The following is a 21,771-nucleotide window of genomic DNA, read 5'->3' as shown; positions in this document are numbered from 1 at the left end:
TCGTGAAATTGGGCTTGTGACATTTGGGAGGACAACTCGTTCCCTTTTGGGAATTGGGTTTTGGAACTTGAAGAGTCGCCACCTAATGATTAAGTGCATTAAGACACTAAGAAGGGTTTGAGTTTGAAGAACCAGAGTTTGGGTAAGGGCTAGAAATTATCTCGAGGGGATGGTGTTAGGCACCCCTCAAGATCCACTAGTGTGGTTCCCGGCCATGTTATAATTGTGACTTCACATAATCAAATAAACAATTAAGGGCTCAAGTAAGAAGGGGTTTAGATATTATTACAAGCAAATTGAAAGTTTGAAGAGAATAAAGAAAGCAGAAATTTTAAGGAAATAGTCGGACAATAAAACAAGTTAAAAAGAAAGGGGGTCCTAGGTTTACAAATAATATGGATCACGTCAATGCAATACCCGGTAATCACTCCTCAAAAGAGGGGTTACACGTGGTATTAGCGCACCGGTCATCATATCCATATCTACCCTTTCCCACCCCGTTAAGGTATTAAGCGCGGAATAGTATCGTTACTTATTGCATGCTAGTACCCGCCCCAATCCTATCAGTCCCGGAGGCATTTGGGACTACTAGTCCTAAAGGGAAGGGAGATTTGGCTTTTCAGAGTTTTAAAAGGATAAAATTCTAGGGCGACAATCAAAACATATAAGGCAGGTATGGGGAGAACACATAACAGTTTAAAGGGCTCAAACATGCCTCCTCATTTAAAGAAACAAATTGGCTAGCATGACTTACAAGTACTGGTTATGGTCTGAATCAAATTAAAGCGTAGGATAGGCTGATTCATCACATATTTCTCAGATGAGGAGTCCGAATTAGCCTTCCCTAGTTGTAATTTATCAAAGACTGATGCAGTTAATCAATTATCTACTAGCTTGCCTAGTTGAGACCTATAAGCATGATATCTAACAATGCTTACTCTGATTTTAAAGAAGGCTTATTGATTGTAGAAAACACATAAGTTCTGTAGATGTTAAACGACATTACTACTGATTTTAGACTTGTAGATTAAATAAACGAATCAGATTCAACTGGTTACTCCTATAGGCATGATTTCTAGGCGTTGTTGGTTTTAAAACGATTATAAAAGTGCAGGAGTCCTATAGACATGGTATCTAGAATGAAATTTATTATTACTTAACCTATAACTGTTTGCCTAATGATAAATGTAAAATACAGAAGTGCCGAAGACCTATAGTCATGATTTCTATATGTAGAAATGCCGAAACTTATAGGCAGGATTTCTATATGATATGCGAAAGTGCAGAAAACCTATGGACATGATCTCTATATATGCAAATATATTGTATTAGGGTTATGTGACTTTCCAGGTGTTGACTTTATTGATATCGGGGTCGGATTCCGATTTTGGCAGTTGGAATCATCCCATCATGTTATTTATAACTTGTGTGCAAACTTTGAAGTCAATCGGAGTTGTTTTGGTACGAATCGACATTAGTTTTGGAATACAGAAGTTCATAGTTTCATAGGCTTGAATTGGGTTTGTGATTTGTGGAACCGATGTTGTTTGATGTAATTTTTGGCCTCGAGTAGGTCTATTGTGTATTTTGGAACTTGTTGATATATTCGGACGGGGTCTCGGGGTTCCCGTTTGTGATTCGGATTGAATCCGGATCAAATCTTGACTTGTGTGATTGCTGAAGCTAGGCTGTGAGTTTAGGGTTTAGTGCAATCGCACCTGCGCACTTTGGGCCGCAGGTGCGACACCGTAAAAGGGGTCATCGAGCCACAGTTGTAAAGTTTGGCCTTGCCCATCTAGGATTGCAAGTGCAGCCAATGCCACTCATAAGCGAATGAGCAGGTGCGACTAGACTTCCACAGATGCACATATGAGTTCTGCATGTGCGAGCCTTCCGAGCCTAAGTTAGAACCGCACCTGCGATGGATTTTTCGCAGGTGCGGCATCACAGGTGCGACCCCAGGCCCACAAAAGAAAGGATCGCTGGGCAAAAAAAGGGGTCTTTGACAATGTCACGTGCCAAACTCAGGGAGTGCAATCGGTGCTCAACCGAGTGAACCTGACCGAGCAATCCTATTAAATTTCCTTCTCTCCAAACTCATCTATGAATAAATAGGAGACTCCATAAATCGAACACTAAAAATATTTTATTAACAACTCCCATTTTATTTCCATTAGCAGTTTCATTAATAATTTCAAAAATATTACATGTTTATAGATATGATGAAAAACATGTTTACCAAATATCAACATTTCTAGTTCAATTCCAACATCAAATACCGATCTAACATAATTCCTCTATTCGTTCACACATTCCAAGCGTCCAATTTGTTTTACTAACTCTTAGTTTTTCAGAAATTTCGACAGAGTTTCTCTTGTAATTGGGCCTATCCACCTGTCAGGGAATCACCAAAACCATCATAACAACACATCCACAACTCGACAAAGAATTACAATGTATATTAACAACACTAATCTCAACATTATGGCATTAGATTAACAGAAGTGGTACCTTCACTTGAACTATACATCTTTTAAGTCATAACATATAGAAAGCACCTTTCGGACCACAACCATTTGGCTATACAAACAAGTTAGAATATTTTCTTTCCTTAACACTTTCGGCCATTGAGGTGGACTCCTCGACTCACATACTTCTCCATGCCACATTAACAGAGGCAATCTCAACTCCCAGACTAATCTAACTAGGATGGCAATAAGATACCCCTCATATGCCAATTATCGACTAACTGGGCTTCACTAGCTTTCACCGGAATGATAGACAAATGTTTTCCAACTACCTTTTTATACATAGACTAAAACTTTCTTCAACTCTAAATCTCTATGCCGAACACCCAAACTAAACCTTTGCCAACCTCCAAAAATTACTCTAAAATGTGCTAGCATGAATATGACCATAAATATTTCTTACCCAATATATTCGATCATGGGATGATGCTTCCTCTTCGACATGTTTGAAACTTTAACCCCCATAGATCTACTATAAATAAGAATAACGAGGTTCGAGATCGGGCTGAAATTGTTCAAGAATCCATCAATGTGCCGAGCAGAGTATTTCAAGAGATTTTATCCTAAGAGACATGAAGGTTACCACCAATAGCGCTAACATGGTTAATCATTGTGATGACATCATTGATTCAACAAATAAGGCATAAAGTTGCCTAGTAGGCCTTGATAATGTAGGGACCATGTACATGATCATAAGATGTAAAAGAAATAAGTCGTTTTAGACATGTGAAATATATGAGGCACGATTTGGAGGATAAAGACATTAGCATCAGTTATTCTTGGATGACTATGAGTCATAAAAGGATAGTAAAAATTGTTTCATTCCCTATGTGTATTGTTCAGCAATAGTAAGTCTCAAAGAGAAATAGTCGAGTACGTGACACTAGTAGCCCACTTGAGTGTAGGGAAAAATTCAGTTTTACTTGAAATGAGAATATTCTGGCACTTTGAAAGTGGTATGAGTTTCAAAATACATGAAGATGCGTTTCGCTCTTAATATTATTGCTACAAGGAAACTACGTCCCAAGCCTACCAGGCTGAAAGAAGTTGAGCACTTATGAGACTATTATTATTTAAAGAGCTTAACTCTTCCCGGTAGTTGATCCTATATGAGAGGACTAAAAATACAACAAACTTGTCTTTCAAATCAATATGCTCGTGACAAGTGCAAAAACCTAAGACATCTAATTTGAACCTTTCACAAGTGAAACCATATAACTAGAACATCTTAAAATTGGGATGATAACAGCTGCTGGTTACAGAGAATGAACACTTTGCTGTGAGCTAGACATGTTTATGCCATAATAGTTCTTAAGCTGCAATACTAGGCACAAAATGATCTACTTATTGCGGAATGATCTAAGTGGACATGAAAGTCATATTGAGATGGGCTAACAAAAGATCTTCCTATGACGAATTTTGAAAAATCTCAAATTTCTCAAATTATTACACCCCACGTTTTCGTACGTAAGAGTACGTCATAAGTCAATTAATGTAAGCTCAAAAATGGAATCATCTTTGAAAACTTTACAAAGTTAGTTCATCATGTTAACGCGGAGGTTACAAATATTTAGGATCATTGATACCAAGTAGAAAGAGGGTTTGAAGGCTTAGAAGCTAAACAAATTAAAGAAAATAAGTTTCATCGAAAGTCGACAAGTTGGAATGTTTTGCCATGTACATTTGGGGTGAAACTAGGGTTATTAACATTATAAAGAGATTATAGTATGAGTTATTTTAGTCATATGATAGTTGGTGTTATGTTTTAAAGTCAAGCGAGTTATGGAACAAAAGTTGAAAAAGGTCATCACAAGTTCCATTCATAAATGTACTGAAAATTAGGTAAAATGTAACCGAGCTTTTCTCCCAATATACTTGGAATTAGGGGATGATCTACCTACCAAATTAAAGATCTATGAGTCTAGTTTCTAAATCATTAAACCGTTTGTCGATCAAAGTCGTAGTAGATAGATACTTGTATTTTTGCGAGACTGCACAGACTGGTAGGTGACAAGTAGGTGCATCACCTACTTACCAAAGTGAGGGAACTCAATTAAAAGCCCCAAAGTCGGCCAAGAGGGGTATTTTAAGGGATTATCAACTCATTTATTTCAGCCATCTTCCAGACCTTGAAAACCTAATTGAACCCCTGCAACTCCTCCCCCAAAATCCTACACAAACCCTAGGGTATTCCGGGTGTTACGATGCGATTGTAGTGCTGAAAAGTCCGGACAAATTGCTAGTTTCTCTTTCTCCTTCTTTTAGACGTGTTGAGGAACTTATTTTTGATGAAAACGGACTAGGTTTCATGGGTTATACTCAGTTCAAGGTAAGTTTATTCTTCTACTTCCATTATCTATGCGTTTGTGAGTTGTAACTCGATCGTAAAGAATAGACCTAGCTAGTTTCGAAAGAATGGTATGTTGTTTGTTCTTGTGTAATGGTTGGCTGGTTGTGAACTTATTTTTAAGTTGAATTCATGGCTGGTTTATTGGATAATAGGTATAATGATGTACTTTTGGTTGTATTTCTCAATTTGAAAGAAAAGACAAGTCAAAACGTGTTTAAGTAAACTGAAAAATTATTTTTGAGTTGATGAATTTGTGGAACTGTTTTTGGGCTGTTTCGTGTTGGTATTAGGTTGTCTCTTTTACTACTATTTTATGGAGTTGAGAGGAGGAAGGGTGAGGAGAAACACCACATAATGGCAATGTTGTTTGTTGGTCGTTCGTCGTAACATTTTCGGATTGTTTGACACTATTATGGTTGTCATGTTATGCATGAAGTGATAGGGGTATGTTGGGCTGTTTGTTATTGTTTTGACTAGTGTGAAGTCATATATATAGGGGAGGCGATGTCCATTTCATTGTAAAATAGGTTATGGTGGATACATTATAGTTACGACGCTTAAACGATAACGAGAGTGTCATTTCTCTTATTGTAGACTAAGGAGCCGTGAAATTGCATAGCTTGAGGTTGGGAAGAATATACAAGGTATGTTAAGGCACTTACTTCTTTCTTTTGGCATGATCTAAAGTGACATGAACATAAATGGTACGCTAATTCATAACGGATCTACTCCTAGAAACTAAGGTTGTCCATGTTGTTCTTTCCTTATAAAGTTATTCTAAATAAGTTTGTATGATCTTTAACTCCTACTAAGGTTCATATTGATGGTAGGGATGTCCATAATGTTAATCGAAGGTGCAATGACCTTACATCACTTCGAATGAGTTAGAACGTGATTCCATGAGTCGAGCATGCATTATATATATGTATCTATTTTACTCTACCAAGCCGTGCTGTAGTCGACCGGGTACGGTACCTATTGTGCAACCACTAATCAGTTGGGGTTACCGAGCTCCACGTGGCCAGGTATGATTCTACCGAGCCTTATGTTGGTCGAGTACGTTTTTTTACCGAGTCCTCTTTGAGGACGGGTACAATATGATGATGATGATGCCCATAGAGGCGTATGCTTTTTAAAAGTTTATGTATATATATATTTATTATGCATTTCATGAAAGTAGCTCCCAAAGGCACTCAGATGTTACATGTTGTATCTCCTCTATCTCTCTTTACATTACTGTTCTTATTTATGTTTTCCTGCCTTACATACTCGGTACTTTATTCGTACTGACGTCCCTTTTGACTGGGGACGCTGCGTTTCATGCCCGCAGGTCCCGATAGGCAGGTCGACATTTCTCCAAGTAGGCTATCAGCTCAGCGAAAGGTGTTGGTGCACTCCACTTGCTCCGGAGTTTCCTATTTGGTCAGTATGCTTTGGATATGTATTGATTGGTATGGGGGGGCCGCCGTGTCCTGACCTTTAAAATATTAGGTACTCTTAGAGGTTTATAGACAATTGTCAAGTGTATGGATACTTGTATGGCCTTTTCGGCTTATGTTTTGAGTTTACAAATGGTCATGTCGGCCTTATAGGCCCGTATGTCACATGTATAAGTTTGTATATCATGTTGGGTCGTCATATGTTGTGTATTCCCTTATGTTTCATTCTTGTTATCTCATGACGAGTTTTCAAGCTCATTTACCCATGATAGTATGATAAGAAAGATATGTTACGGGTTGGGTAAGGCACCGGGTGCTCGTCGTAGCCCATTTTGTTTGGGTCGTGACACAGATACTTTATGCGTACAAGTGATGGCTTCCATTGACATGTACACATATGATGGGAGCTGAGATATTCCTCAGGTTACTAGATAGTGAAAAGGTTTTAAGATAATGCTCAAAAAGGAGTAGATTGACTGTTTAAACTATAGGAGCCACGTACACATGAGAGAAAAATAATGGCTCATGAAGGATCTCAGCATTAGGCTATTTTACGTTGGATATGACACCACGTAGATAAACATTACAGCGGTGCATGGATAAGCACCTTTGAGCAGATGTTATCCATTGAATCAAAAGGTTCTGTAAGAAATTCATCAGGTATAGTCCCTTGTTGAGAATTTAGGGAAGCAAGTGGGAAATATTAACCTAGAGTTGTGACTCAATTCGAAGAAATTATTATAAAACTCAATTCCCTAAGAGGTTGTAAGTAAGATAATCATGATAGAGAGGCTTAGCGAATGATACATATCATTCAGAGAGTAGATACAGAGAATGGATCATAAAGCTGTTCCGGTTCTGTCCCAAATTCTATAGCAACATAAGGAGTGAGATATGACAAAGTGGAACCAGATCAATAAGCGTATACACATCATGCGATTGGATAGTCAATATACATGTAACCACATTTGGATAAGCCACCGAATTTGGACACCTTCTCATAGCTTAAAGCATGTTGTGCCATCCCGGGCTCTAGACACCACCCCAAACTGCTGCACGCCCTGCATGCGCTATAGTGCCTCGGGCTGGGGGAGGCGTTGTGGATGTAGTAGCTGCAAAACTGGCTTGCTGCGTCGCACCCCTTCCCATGATCTGGCGAGACAAATGAAAATGTCTTTGAATGTGACCCCTCATACCACACTTGCAACATACATATGTGTCACACCTCCCTTTTCACTACACCCCATAAAGGGTATAAATATAAGGGAGTTTTTCCAACTAAAGGGCAATCGAAACGGGATTGTTTATTTATTTAAAAATCAGAATTGCCACTTGAGAGATTTATGGTGTCCCAAGTCACCGGTTCAAATCCCGAGTCGAGGAAAAGATTAACTCTGTATTACAATCTGCGAACCAGAACTCCGAGTAAGGAATTCTCTTAACCTGGGAGAAGGTGTTAGGCATTCCCGAGTTTCGTGGTTCTAGGATGGTCGCTTTGATCATACTTGGCTTATTAAAATTGTTTAATTACTGTCTTTACATCCTATGTGCATTTATCCTTTACCGCTTTTTAATTAAGAAAATTATCTTGAAACGGGTCACGCGTACGTGTACCCATTTATTTGGCGTGTCAAAAAATCACGTCACGCGAACGTGTCCACAATTAATAACGCTTTATTATTATAAAAAAAGAAAAGTTTGGCCAAAGTTGCGCGTGCCTAAAGAAACCTACGAACATTTGTCATTTTGTATGATTAAATGGTAGACGACACACCTCGGACTATATGAGCTAATTTAATTAATAACCTACGAAAACCCATTTTATTATTAAGAAGGTTTGTTCGAAGTTGCGCGAACGCATACTCCGAATTAGTTTTTAGAACTGTAATCATATCATGCGAACGTGTACACAATCACAATTGTATTTAAAACGGCCTTAAAGGCTTTCTACGAATATTCAAGAAGTATTTAGTATCTTGCAAATCCGATTTATAAAATATCAAACCCATTATTAAGAGGCCCAATTACTGAAACGGACGTTTGAACAAATTCCTATCAATACTTCAGTAATTAAAACCAAAATTACTGTGCCAATGTAAGAACCCATATTCAATTTTTTAGGGCTCATTATTGTTCAATGGCACAAATCTAACAATCCAATACCCGTCTAAAATGATCGAATAACCAAGAGGAGGAACTGCCACTATGAATCTAATTTTCAAGAGAAAATCTTTGGTACTATTCTTAAGTCACAATAACTGTTAATCATAAAACTATCTTACACATGAATAACCGGATGAATAGTAGGCAAGCATGGAGACCAAATGTTATCATGAGCCAAGAACATTGTTTCATTCAAGCACCAAATACATATCAACTAAACACTAAATACATAATCACACTTATTACCAGAACAAACTGCATATTAACTCCCCCTTAAATGCTAACATTCAGATATAATGGCAGATCTAAATCACTTAAAGCCATACAAGTCGAGGGTTCATTTAATACAACTGAATCTTCTCATACAAAAGTTCCATAGTCCTAATATAATTACAACTATATGAATCAATCTCATCGAATAACAGTGTCAGAATTCGTGACACTTCAAATGACCAAAGTACAACAATAACATGCAAATAGTAATGCCAGGTTGATTGCCATGCTTTTAGCTTTTATTTCCATCTTCATTATAGTACTTACATCAAGTAAAGCTTAAGAAAATGTACCTGAGAGCACAAATAAGAGAAGGGTAAGAAGATCAGCAAAGAGCAGTAACAAGAGCAAGGGTTAGCAACAGAAACCAATCAACAGAACTAACCAGCAGCTCCAAAATCAAATTTCAAACCCAGAAATTGAAGTAAACGACAAGAAACTAGTTCAATCCAAACAATGGACCAATAAAACTTCAACAAAGCTGATTTTAATTCATTTCTAAGGTCAGCTAGTGGGGACTTGTTGCATCACTAGGAAAATTGCAGAAATTAGCAGAAGAACTTAATGAAACAGTATTTTCTGAAGTTTTTAGTCGTCTGGAATTTTTAGGGATTTTTAGCTCTTCAAATCTTGCCTTGAAAGGCAAGAATGATACCTCTTATAGGCCCAGCCAATAGGGCAGTCCCCAGAACTACTTATTTACCCTTTACCCTCCTTTTAGTTCTTGTTTTAGCTTAAGGGTCCTTAATGTACAATCTAGAAATTCATAACAGCCCCAACCCCAGCTTCCTAGTTAGTTAGAACAAGATTCCTTACCCCAATTCCGTAAATTACCCTTCAAGTTCCTTGTTTTTACTTTGAGAACCAAATGGGTCATATTGAACAAATAGCTCAACAGACATGGGCTCAGATTCAAACCAAATAGAATTCCTTTAACATGAGGTCTTAGACTGACCTCAGAGCCCAAAGATGAAACCCAAAAAAATTTAGAAAACTTAAAAACCAAACAAATCAACTAATTAACAAGCACAAACAGGCGGGGAACTAATTAAGCTAACTAATTAAGCTCAGTGACCAAACCAAAAATCTAGCAGGATAGTTAATAAATCAGAAAACAAATTAAAAAAGAGGAAAGACGAACGGGACTTACCAGCTAGACTTGAAATCAAAACTGAGGCACTGGTTCGACCCAACACAGTGGCAAACATTTGTTCTTGGTGAGGAACAAACGAGTGTCACTATTTTGTGTCAAAACCGACTTGAAACAACCGGAAAATTCATGAAAATGCTTGCTTGCATGCATGATTTCGACCTTAGACTCTCATGGCTCGACTCTTCGATTTGATATTCGAGGAGTTCCAGAGATGTTGGAAGAAATATGAGTGAGGATTTGGGATGAGGGAGAGAGGACGGTCCTAGGGTGTTAATTTAGGGTTAAACAGAGGTGGAACCACCACCGTAGAGAATAAAGGCGGCGGCTAGGGTTTCAGAGTTTTGAGGGATTTCGGTGGGATTTGAAAGGGGTTGATGGTGGATTCATGATGAGGAAGGGGAAGGGGAGCTCTGGTGTGAGTTTGGACCCGATTGGATGAATTAGGATCTTGGTCATCCTCTTTTATCCAACATTCGAAGAGTTTTGGTGGGATTTGAGGGGAAAGGAGTGTGGGTTCGGAATGAGGAGAAGAAGAGGGATCTAGCGTGTAAATCCGGTGGCCATCGGAGACCTACCGCCGCTGTGGGGCGATTTCCGGCGGCGGTGCACGGTGGGGTGGAGTTGGGGTCTTTGGTAGTGTTGGAGACGACGAGGGGGGGGGGGTCTGAGTGGTTCATACATTTAAATATCAGACGATCCCATCTTTAGGACCGTCCGATCAAGAAACCTCGATGGTCCTGATCTGTTGCCCATGAAACGATGTCGTTTTCATTTGAGTGGGGCAGACCAGGTATTGGAGGCGGATCTGGGCTTGGTTAGATGGGCATGAAGGGAATTTTCGTTTGTACTGGGGGAAATTGAATTGGTTTTAGCCCAAAATATGATCCTCTCTAATCCCTTTTCCCTCTTTTCTTTTATTATTCCAAAATTCTTTTCCTTTTCCACAAATTAAAAATAACAACTACATTAATCAAATTATCTTACCAACTTCAGATAATTAACTCTAAATAATAACAACCACAATTAATTAAAACCAAATTTAAAGGAAAACTGCCAAAATTCAAAATTAAAATTTAAAAGTGTAAAAATAAGTTATTTTTTGTGATTTTCCATTTCTTAAAATAACTAATTTGCTAATAAATCTAAAAATATAGAATTAAATCTTGAATGCAAATGCAACATATTTTTTGTATTTTTCATGAATTTAAAGAAAATTAACATGCGCAGACAAATGCAAACAATTAACGAAAAATGCTACAAAAATCTACGAAATTGCAAATAATGGGAATTTGTTTTTTGAATTTGTGGGAGTAATTCATATAGGGCAAAAATCACGTGCTCACAGCTGCCCCTCTTTGCCCGGAAACACGAAGAGTTTTCGTGCAAAGATAAGTGAGTGGATACGAGCGATTTTTGCCCGTTTGAATCCTCCGTGGGAAGCATTATTGAAAGATTTGACCGCAACCTGCTTCCGGGGTTGCGTACATATCCTTGGCTAAAGAGGAATCAGGTCAGTGTAGTTCGGAAAGTTTTGGTAGCTGGGACTACCGTGAAGCTGGGCTTTCACTGTTGCTGCTATTGCCATTACTGCTTACTGAACCCCTTACTACACTATGTCTAAAATAAAAGAAGCTAGACTAGACTATGATCTATGTTTTACAAAATCCTATCTAGATCTTCAAACTTGCTCTTGTGTTTCTTGTTGCCTTGTTGTCTTGTATTCACTTGGTAAAATTCCTTTGTTGCCGCCTTGAATTGTAAACTGAGATGCTTCCCATTCTCCAGGCGGGCTCCTGACTACTGCATTTGAAAGTATTCCTTGCTCTCCAGGCGGGCTCCTGACTGCAACATTTGAAAGTATTCCCTGCTCTCTAGGCGGTCTCCTGACTGTTGCATTTGAAAGTATTCCCTCCTCTCCAGGCGGGCTCCTGACTGCTACATTTGAAAGTATTCCTTGCTCTCCAGGCGGGCTCCTGACTGCTACATTTGAAAGTATTCCCTGCTCTCCATGCGGGCTCCTGACTGCTGCATTTAAAAGTATTCCCTACTCTCCAAGCGGGCTCCTGACTTTTAACTTGAAATGTATTCCCTTCTCTCCAGGCGGACTCCTGACTGTTACGCTTGAATGTATTCCCTGCTCTCCAGGCGGGCTCCTGCTTCAACTTTAAATATGTTCCCTGCTCTCCAGGCGGGCTCCTGACTTCAACTTGAAATGTATTCCTTGCTCTCCCGACGGGTTCCTGACTTCAACTTGAAATGTATCCCCTGCTCTCCAGGCGGGCTCCTGACTTCACAATAGATAAAACAAAGAATTTAAATGCTACAACATAAATTGTACTCCCTTGTTCTCCAGGCGGGCTCCTGACTGATGCGCTTGAAACGTATTCCCTGCTCTCCAGGCGGGCTACTGACTTCAAAATAAACAAAGCAAAGAATTTGAAAGCTAAAACTTGAATTGTACTCCCTTGTTCTCCAGGCAGGCTCCTGATTGCTGACTTGAAATGTATTCCCTGCTCTCCTGGCGGGCTCCTGACTTCAACTTGAAAGTGCTCCCTGCTCTCCATGCGGGCTCCTGACTTTAAGATAGACAAAACATAGAATTTGAAAGCTAAAATTTAAATTGTACTCCCTTGTTATCCAGGCGGGCTCCTGATTTCATCTTGAAATGTATTCCCTGCTCTCCAGGCGGGCTCCTGACTTCAACAAAATAGACAAAAACAAAGAAATTTTTTTGCCCTAGTTTGGTAACTAGGCATATATGTGAGTGTTAAACTGAATCATATTACCAAATATTACTAAGAATTTGAAAGCTAGGTCCCATTATGTAGGGGGGTCCTGACAACTCTTAACTAAACGACAATTTTAAATCTAAGTTATATCTTCTACAGGTGTGACTTCTTCTAAATCTTGCTATCTAAGAGAATCTTTAAACTATTCCCCATTATCTAGGAAGGTCCTGAAAATCAAATGTCAAATTTTATCTTAAGGGTGACAACTTTCATGTCTGAATTATACTACCCTACAACAGAGCTTATGCTAAATGTTATTATCTAATCGAAATTTTAAAGCTAAGTCCCATTATTCAGGAGGGTCCTGGAAACTCCTAATTGAATCCTATATCGAACATGCAAACTTCTAAGCTAACTTATATTCTTTTGGGATACATTTATGCTAGATTATGCTATTTCTGAACTTTAAACTAGGTCTCATTTTCCAGGAGGGTCTTGAAAGTTTACGGTCAAACCTATTTTGATGCTTTCTCTTTCCCCTACGGAGAGTTTCTCCGAAACAAACAAGTTTTCTGCCCCTGTTTCAATCAAAGAAAATTTGTCAGTTTATGGTGGTGGTTAGCTGATGGCATTCTTGCTGAAAATCTTTCCACTGCATTGTTTTGTTCTGAATGGCTTTCCCGACCTGGCCCTGAACCGCTTTAACTTTTTGACTAACTTTCAACTCCCACGACCTTTGACAAACCGAGTGTTCTATACCCATGTTGTTGTTTCACACCTCTAACCCCTTTATCTGAAACTTTTGCATCTCTCATGATATTACCAAATCATTCCACCTTACATCATGCTGTCTTTAGTATGCTCTGACCACATTGTGATTTGCAATTTTTGGAAGTTGGTAGTGAGCTTTGAAATTCTTTTCCCCTTACTTGGGACAAGACTGAAATTAAAACATCTTAGACAAATAAACCCAAAAGAAAATAAAATGCAATGACTTTGCGAGATAAGGATAAGAAGAATCCAAAACCAGATGACTGCTACAAAGGGAAAAAGAAAAAAGAAACTTATCTGAGTGGAACAGCTGGTACCAATGATCATGACATGCATTTCGGATTAATCGGCCCAATCTGTCCAACCAATCAACTTTCAGTTGTCGTACTTTGTCGCCTCAGAATTTCCATGACCTGATTACTTTACCCAAACCTTGACCTTGTTCATCCTGCGGTGCCTTGAAATAGTTTTCCACCAACAGACCTTTCTCACTTGTTGACTTTCCACCTCACTTTCGCCTCAAGGTGCCCGTGAGGGTTTTCAACAATAAGACTCTCTCATTTTAATTTCTCTCAGCTCCCATTGCCTTACGGTGCCTGTGGAGGTTTTCACCAATAAGACTCTCTCATTTTATTTCTCTCAACTCCCGTCGCCTTACGGTGCCTGTGAAGGTTTTCACCAATAAGACTCTCTCATTTTATTTCTCTCCTGCTTGAACCAGAGTGCTGCCCCTGACATAAATTACCTTTACCTGCTCGACTTGGCATTTCTCAAAGACTGATCAGAAGGTCTTTCTTTGGACCGTAATGTGGGATTTTGGACAGGGTTAGAAAGAAAGGGCATGCAGGGCTCAAAACAATTCAAATGGTTTAAAATTACAACTTTCGTAATCAGATTTCTCACAACAACCACGATGTCTACCCCAGTTTCTTGTTTGGGGGCTTTTGGATGTTTATTTTGATGATATCGAACCGCGAGACTGCCTACGTATCCTTAAAAGGAATCAAGTCGAACGTAGTTCATGTCATAGAAATTACTATGTTGTTGTGATTTTTTCATTTCTCTTTCTTTTTCTCTCTCTTTTACTTTCTCTTTTTCTTTTTATTGTTTTTCTTCTTCTTTTCTCTTTTCCTCTTTCTTTTTCCTTTTTTTTCATTCTTTTCTTTATCTTTCCTTTCTTTCTCTTTTTCTTTCTTCTTTTTCTTATCTTTCACGATTGTGTTTCTGATATTCACTACTGATTCCGAAAGAGGGGTAAGAAAGAAAATAAATAAGGCTCAAAAGGGATGACGAGGGATAAAGTGTTGAGATAGCAGAACAAAATGCCTTCATCATTTCAATCTTCAAGATATGCCAAATACAAACAAGTACAATCAAACAAAGAAATCATACATAGTATCTCTTGACTGCATCGGAATTGGTAATCATTTCTACACATTTTCCTTCTACATCTGTCAAATATAACGCGCCATTGGACAACACTCTAGTTACGACAAATGGCCCCTGCTAGTTTGGGGCGAACTTTCCTTTTGCTTCAGCCTGATGAGGCAAGATACGTCTCAACACTAACTGACTCACTTCGAACTTCCGTGTACGTACCTTCTTGTTATATGCTCTCTCCATTCTCTATTGGTGCAGTTGGCCGTGACATACTGTTGCCAATCTCTTTTTATCAATCAGACTTAATTGCTCCAAGCGGGTTTTGACCCACTTGGCATCATCAATTTCCGCCTCAGCGACGATCCGAAGGGATGGGATTTCAATTTCTGCAGGTATTACTGCCTCCGTGCCATACACCAACAAATAAGGAGTGGCCCCTACTGAAGTACGGACAATAGCGCGATAGCCCAACAATGCAAACAGAAGATTTTCATGCCACTGCCTAGAACCTTCCACCATTTTTCGAAGTATCTTCTTTATATTCTTGTTGGCTGCCTCGACTACTCCATTCACCTTGGGTCGATATGGGGAGGAATTGCGATGTATAATATTAAACTGCTGACATGTCTCCATCATCAGGTGGCTGTTGAGATTAGCGCCATTGTCCGTGATGATTACCTTCGGAATCCCAAACCGACAGATGATATTTGAATAAATCTGTGTCCGTTTGATACTGCTGGCTCGATTGGCCCAATGACATCCATGCCCCAAGCAACAAAGGGCCATGGTGCCGACATTGTGTGCAATTCAGATGGTGGGGAATGAATCAAATCTCCGTGCATTTGGCACTGATGACACTTGTGCACAAAACTGATGCAATCTCGCTCCATGGTGAGCCAATAATAACCTGCTCAGAGAATCTTCTTTGCCAGAACGTACCCACTCATATGCGGTCCACAAACTCCAGAGTGTACCTCAGTTATGATAGCTGTGGCCTGTCTGGCATCTATGCATCTTAGCAATCCAAGATCTGAGGTTGTTTTGTATAACACCTCTCCACTAAAGAAAAATCCACTTGCCAATTGTCGAATTGTTCTTTTCTGATCACTTGTGGCATGTACCGGATGTACCCCCATCCTGATGTATTCTTTGATATCATGGAACCATGGGTCCCCATTAAATTCTTCTTTCACCATATTATAGTAAGCATGTTGATCACGGACCTGAATCTGCAAAGAGTCCACATAAGCCTTATCTGGATGATGTAACATTGACGCCAGAGTAGCCAAAGCATCGACAACTTCATTATGGATCCTTGGGATATGCCTGAATTCTATTGACTGAAACTGCTGGCAAAGATCATGCAAACATTGTCTGTATGGTATGAGTTTCAAATCCCGTGTTTCTCATTCTCCCTAAATTTGGTGCACCAGCAGGTCCGAGTTACCCAAAACCAAGACTTCCTGGACACCCATATCCATAGCCATCCTCAAACCTAGAATGCATACCTCGTATTCCGCCATATTGTTAGTATAGTAGAACCGAAGCTGAGCCGTAACAGGGTAATGATGCCATATTTCAGAGACAAGTATCGTTCCTACGCAAAAGCCTTTCATGTTAGCAGCCATATCAAAGAAAAGTTTCCATCCTGGCCTTTCAATATGTTCCAACTCATCAATGCGCGTTACCTCTTCATCAGGGAAGTAAGTCTTCAATGGTTCGTATTCTTCATCCACATGATTCTCAGCCAAGACGTCGGCCAATGCTTGTGCTTTCATCGTGGTCCGGGTCACATAGACAATGTCAAATTATGTGAGCAAGATCTGCCACTTTGCAAGCCTTCCCATGGGTATAGACTTCTGGAAGATATACTTCAACGGATCCAAGCGAGAAATGAGGTAAGTAGTATAAGAGGACAAATAATGTTTCAACTTCTGGGCTACCCAAGTTAAGGCGCAACACGTCCTCTCAAGCTAAGTGTACTTAACCTCGTAAGATGTGAACTTCTTGTTGAGATAATATATGGCATGCTCCTTCCTACTAGTGATGTCATATTGACCCAATACACAGTCGAATGAATTGTCCAAAACCGTCAAATATAGAATCAAAGGTCGCCCTAGTTCTGGCGGGACCAACACGGGTGGACTTGACAAGTACTCCTTTATCTTATCAAAGGCTTCCTATCATTCATCTGTCCACTTGACCGCAACATCTTTCTTTAATAGTTTAAAGATTGGCTCACAGGTTGTCGTGAGCTGAGTAATAAACCGGCTGATGTAATTTAATCTTCCCAACAGACTCATCACCTCGGTCTTATTCTTCGGAGGTGGCAATTCCTGGATGGCCTTGACTTTCGATGGATCCAGTTCAATGCCCCGATGGCTGACTACGAACCACAACAACTTTCCAGACGGCACCCCAAAAACACACTTTGCAGGATTGAGCTTGAGATTGTACATGTGAATCCTTTGGAAGAACTTCCTCAGATCCCTGACATGGTCAGACTACTTTCTACACTTCACGATCATATCATCCACATACACCTCAATATTCTGGTGTATCATATTATGGAATATTGTTGTCATTGCCCTTATGTAGGTTGCCCCAGCATTCTTCAAGCCAAATGGCATGACCCGATAGCAGTATGTTCCCTACAGCGTGATGAATGCCATCTTTTCTACATCTTCCTCATCCATTAAGATCTGATGATACCCCGCGTCACAATCCACAAAAGAACCAATCTCATGTTTGGCGCAATTATCGATCAAGATATGGATGTTTGGCAATGGGAAATTGTCTTTTGGAGTCGCCTTGTTGAGATCCCAATAGTCAACACACACCCTAGTCTTGCCATCCTTCTTCGGCAAAGGCACAACATTGGCTAACCAGGTGGGATACCGGGTGACTCGAATGACTTTGGCATCGAACTGCTTGGTGACCTCTTCTTTGATCTTTACACTCATATCCGTTTTGAACTTTCTCAGCTTCTGTTTGACAGGGGGGAATTCCGGGTCAGTGGGCAATTTGTGAACCACTAAATCAGTGCTTAGACCCGGCATGTCGTCATAGGACCATGCAAAAACATCTTTGTATTCGAACAATGCTTTAATTATCTCCTCCCTGAGTTGAGGTTTCAGATGTACACTTATTTTAGTTTCACGGACATTATCTTGGTCCCCTAGATTAACTGCTTCTATATCGTTCAAATTAGGTTTGAGTTTTTCCTCAAAATGACTTAGTTCCTTACTAATTTCTACATAGGCCTCATCATCAAATTCCAACTCGTCATCACACTCAATTTCTTGTATTATTATTTCAGAGTTAGATTGGCTTTTAAAACCGGGCCTAAGATTCCTCTTGCATGTCGTGTCATTGATATTAGCATAAAAAGAACTATACAAAAGAAGAAAAATAAAATAAAATTAGAAGAAATGAAGGGAAAAGAACAATTGCATTTCATTGAATTTAAAGATAACAGGGTTTTAACACATCCAACTGGACGTAACATAATATCTGAATTACAGACCCTGTAATAATCCTGACAACTAAAAGAAAATCAAAATCCACTACCAAGACTCCCTCCGGGTAGGAAGAGGAGTAGCTTCCCAGTTGTTGACTTTTGCACATGGTCCCACGAATTGCACATCTGCCTTGCTGGACCCTTCCCCAGCCTCAACCATGTTAACCTCGGCGAATAACCTTTCGAACCCCTTCTCCAAGTCTCCATCGGCACCAATAAGTGATCCAGGAACCTTTGACAATAGTTCCTTTCTGATACCTGGCCTGAACGATCTGGACAGACGCGTGATTGGCTTTGGCAATGCCCATGCTTTCTGTTTCATTTTTCTATTTCTTCTCACGTCTGCGACTGTGGGCTTGAACCCCAGACCAAAAGTATCTAGATTCTTTGGAAAAGAAACTGGCTGCACAATACCTTGCAGAGATGCACCCAAACCCTTGCCCGGTACAAAACCATTTTTCAACATTTCAACGGCTACCATGACAGATGCAGTAGCTACCTTTGGAGTTGGAACGCACTTTCCTTCTGGAACTTTCTCTACCAATACTGTGTCGAAAACCCGATAAACCCATGGCCCCTTGTCGTCTTCAACCTCTATGAGCGGAACAATGGCATCATTGGGCACACACAAATTATCCTCATTGTGTACGACAATTTCCCATCGATCCCATTCAAACTTGACAATTTGATGCAGAGTAGGAGGGACCGCTTTGGCAGCATGAATCCAAGGTCATCCCAACAGCAGATTATAAGAAACAGCCACATCGAGTACCTGGAATTCCATAGTAAATTCAACTGGCCCTATTGTGAGCTCAAGCACTATGTCCCCGACTGAATCTTCCCCTCCACCGTTGAATCCCCGAACACAAATATTGTTCTTGTGAATTCTTTCATCCTCCACTTTCAGCTTGTTCAATGTGGAGAGAGGACAAATGTTCGTTCTATACCCATTGTCAACCAGTACCCGAGTAACCACGGAATCTTCACATTTCACTGTTGGATAGAGGGCTTTATTGTGCTCGGTACCCTTCATGGGCAACTCATCATCAGAAAAAGTGACTCTGTTTACCTCAAATATCTTGTTAGCTATCTTTTACAAGTGGTTTACTGAGATTTTGTCAGGAACGTGGGCTTCGTTTAAGATTTTCATCATAGCCTGACGGTGTTTGTCTGAATGGATCAATAATGACTAGAGCGAGATCTGAGCTGGTATCTTCCTTAACTGCTCCACAATGGAATAGTCTTGCACTTTCATCTTTCTCAGAAATTCTTCTTCTTCTTCCTCAGTCACCGTTTTCTTCACCAACACTGGATTATCTTTTGATGTCTTAGCATTTCTCAACTTTTCGGGGGCAAAGCATCTCCCCGATCGAGTCAAACCATAAGTCTCACACACTTCTTCTTTAACCTCTTTCCCTTTGTAAGTCATGGTCACTCGTTCATAATTCCATGGGACTGCCTTGCTGTTGATTATCGGTAATTTAGTTACCAGTTTGATACTGACAGGATCTGCGGGGGCGCCCTTCACAATTACCACAGGCTTATTCGTCACTCCTGGCACAACCACTTTTTATTTTTCATGTTTTCCTGCAACGTCACTTGAGGACCCCTTCGTGACCTCCACATATGGTTCATTATTTGCTCTGTTCAACTTGATCACAGACTTCTCACTTGCTGACTTTTCAAATGGCCTGACTTCACTAGCCCGAATCAACATGACAGTTTACGAAGGCCTCTTAGGCTCCCCTACCTTATGCAGTATCTCAATCATATTTGTTTCATGATGGGCTGGCAAGGGATCCTGATTGATATTGGGCGCCTCCGAAGCTTGGACCTCAATCCGATTGGTGTCAATGAGTTCTTGAATGGCTTTTTTCAATTTCCAACATTTCTCTGTGTCATGTCCCGGGGCCCCTAAACAATACTCACAACTCACCGAGCGGTCAAGATTTCTGGGAGGGGGATTCGACAATTTAGCCTCGATCAGATTCAACATGCGCAACTGTTTTAGTCTATGGAATAAACTAGCATATGATTCTCCCAATGGAGTGAAAGTCTTTTGCTTCTACAACCTCTCATTCTTAAAGGTTTGGTTGGGTCGAAATCCCATTCTAGAAGGATTTCTGTAGGCTTTTGGGGGTGGATAGTTATTTTGTGGATCTTGGTACAGATTTTGTGGTGAGTGAGCGGGAGGTTGGGTATAGGTTTTTGGTGGGTTATATGGAGTGTGGGGGTAATTTTGGGGATAGGTTCACGGCTGGTTGTAGGAACGGGGAAGGTTCCTGGATCCAACCCAAGCTCTTGACTCAATTGTCGCAACATCCTCCTTCTTCTTCTTCCCGAGCATACCCCCAATACTGTTTTGAATGGCATGAGTGGTCGCTTTGATCACGGAATAACTCATGATCTTGTTGGACTTGAGTCCCTCTTCAACCATGCCTCCCATTTTTACGACTTCATTAAAGGACTTACCTACTGCTGACACCTAGTGACCAAAATAAGTGGGTTCCAAAGCCTGCAAGAAATAATAAACCATCTCGCTTTCTTTCATCGGAGGGTCAACCCTCGCTGCTTGCTCTCTCCAATGGAATCCATTTTCCTGAAGCTCTCACCGGGCTTCTTCTTGATCTTTGTCAATGACAGACGGTCTGGGATAATTTCGAGGTTGTATTGAAAATGACAGGCAAAGGCTTGGGCCAAATCGTCCCATGTGTACCACCTGTTGTGATCTTGTCTGGTATACCATTCTAAGGCTGATCCACTTAGACTTTGGCTGAAATATGCCATCAACAATTCATCTCTTCCACTTCCTCCTCTCATATGGCTACAGAATCCTCTTAAGTGTGCTACTGGGTCACCATTCCCATCGTATAGATCAAACTTGGGCATTTTGAACCCTGCTGGCAACTGAACATCTGGGAACAAACATAAATCCTTATAGGCCACATTTACTTGACCTCCTAACCACCTCAAATCTCGGAACGACTGTTCTAAGCTATTGACCTTTCTGATCATCTCTTCATGCTCATGATTTTTGGGTGGATTCTCGGTCTCTATCGGGAGATCAAGATGAGGGGTGTAAGGATATGGTTCTGGAACTTTGAAGGTGGGTTCAGGGGGATAGTACTGGTTGTCGTGAGTTTGGAACAGGGGTTCACTGGAAGATCGGTAGAATGTAGCAGGTGGAGGTGCCACAAAAACAGGTGTAATTGGTAGGGGAGGGTAGGGGACTTGTTTGGGTGGAGGAGCTTGTGATGTATGGGAGGTGGTGCCTTGGCATTGTTGGTAGAGGGGAAAGGCTGGAGATGAGTTCACAGTAGGAGGCTCCGAAGGTTGGGCTGATGGTGGGATATAAGCAGGGTTAGCAGGATAGACTGGCGGTGGATGCCCCTTTGCCCAGGCTTGGTACATTTCAGCCATCTGTTGCTTTAGCTTATACATTTCTTCCTTTATTGCATTAACATC

This window comes from Nicotiana tabacum, chromosome 18, assembly GCF_000715075.1.
Source record: "Nicotiana tabacum cultivar K326 chromosome 18, ASM71507v2, whole genome shotgun sequence".
Classification (NCBI taxonomy): Eukaryota; Viridiplantae; Streptophyta; class Magnoliopsida; order Solanales; family Solanaceae; genus Nicotiana; species Nicotiana tabacum.
This window is presented reverse-complemented; position numbering follows the sequence as displayed.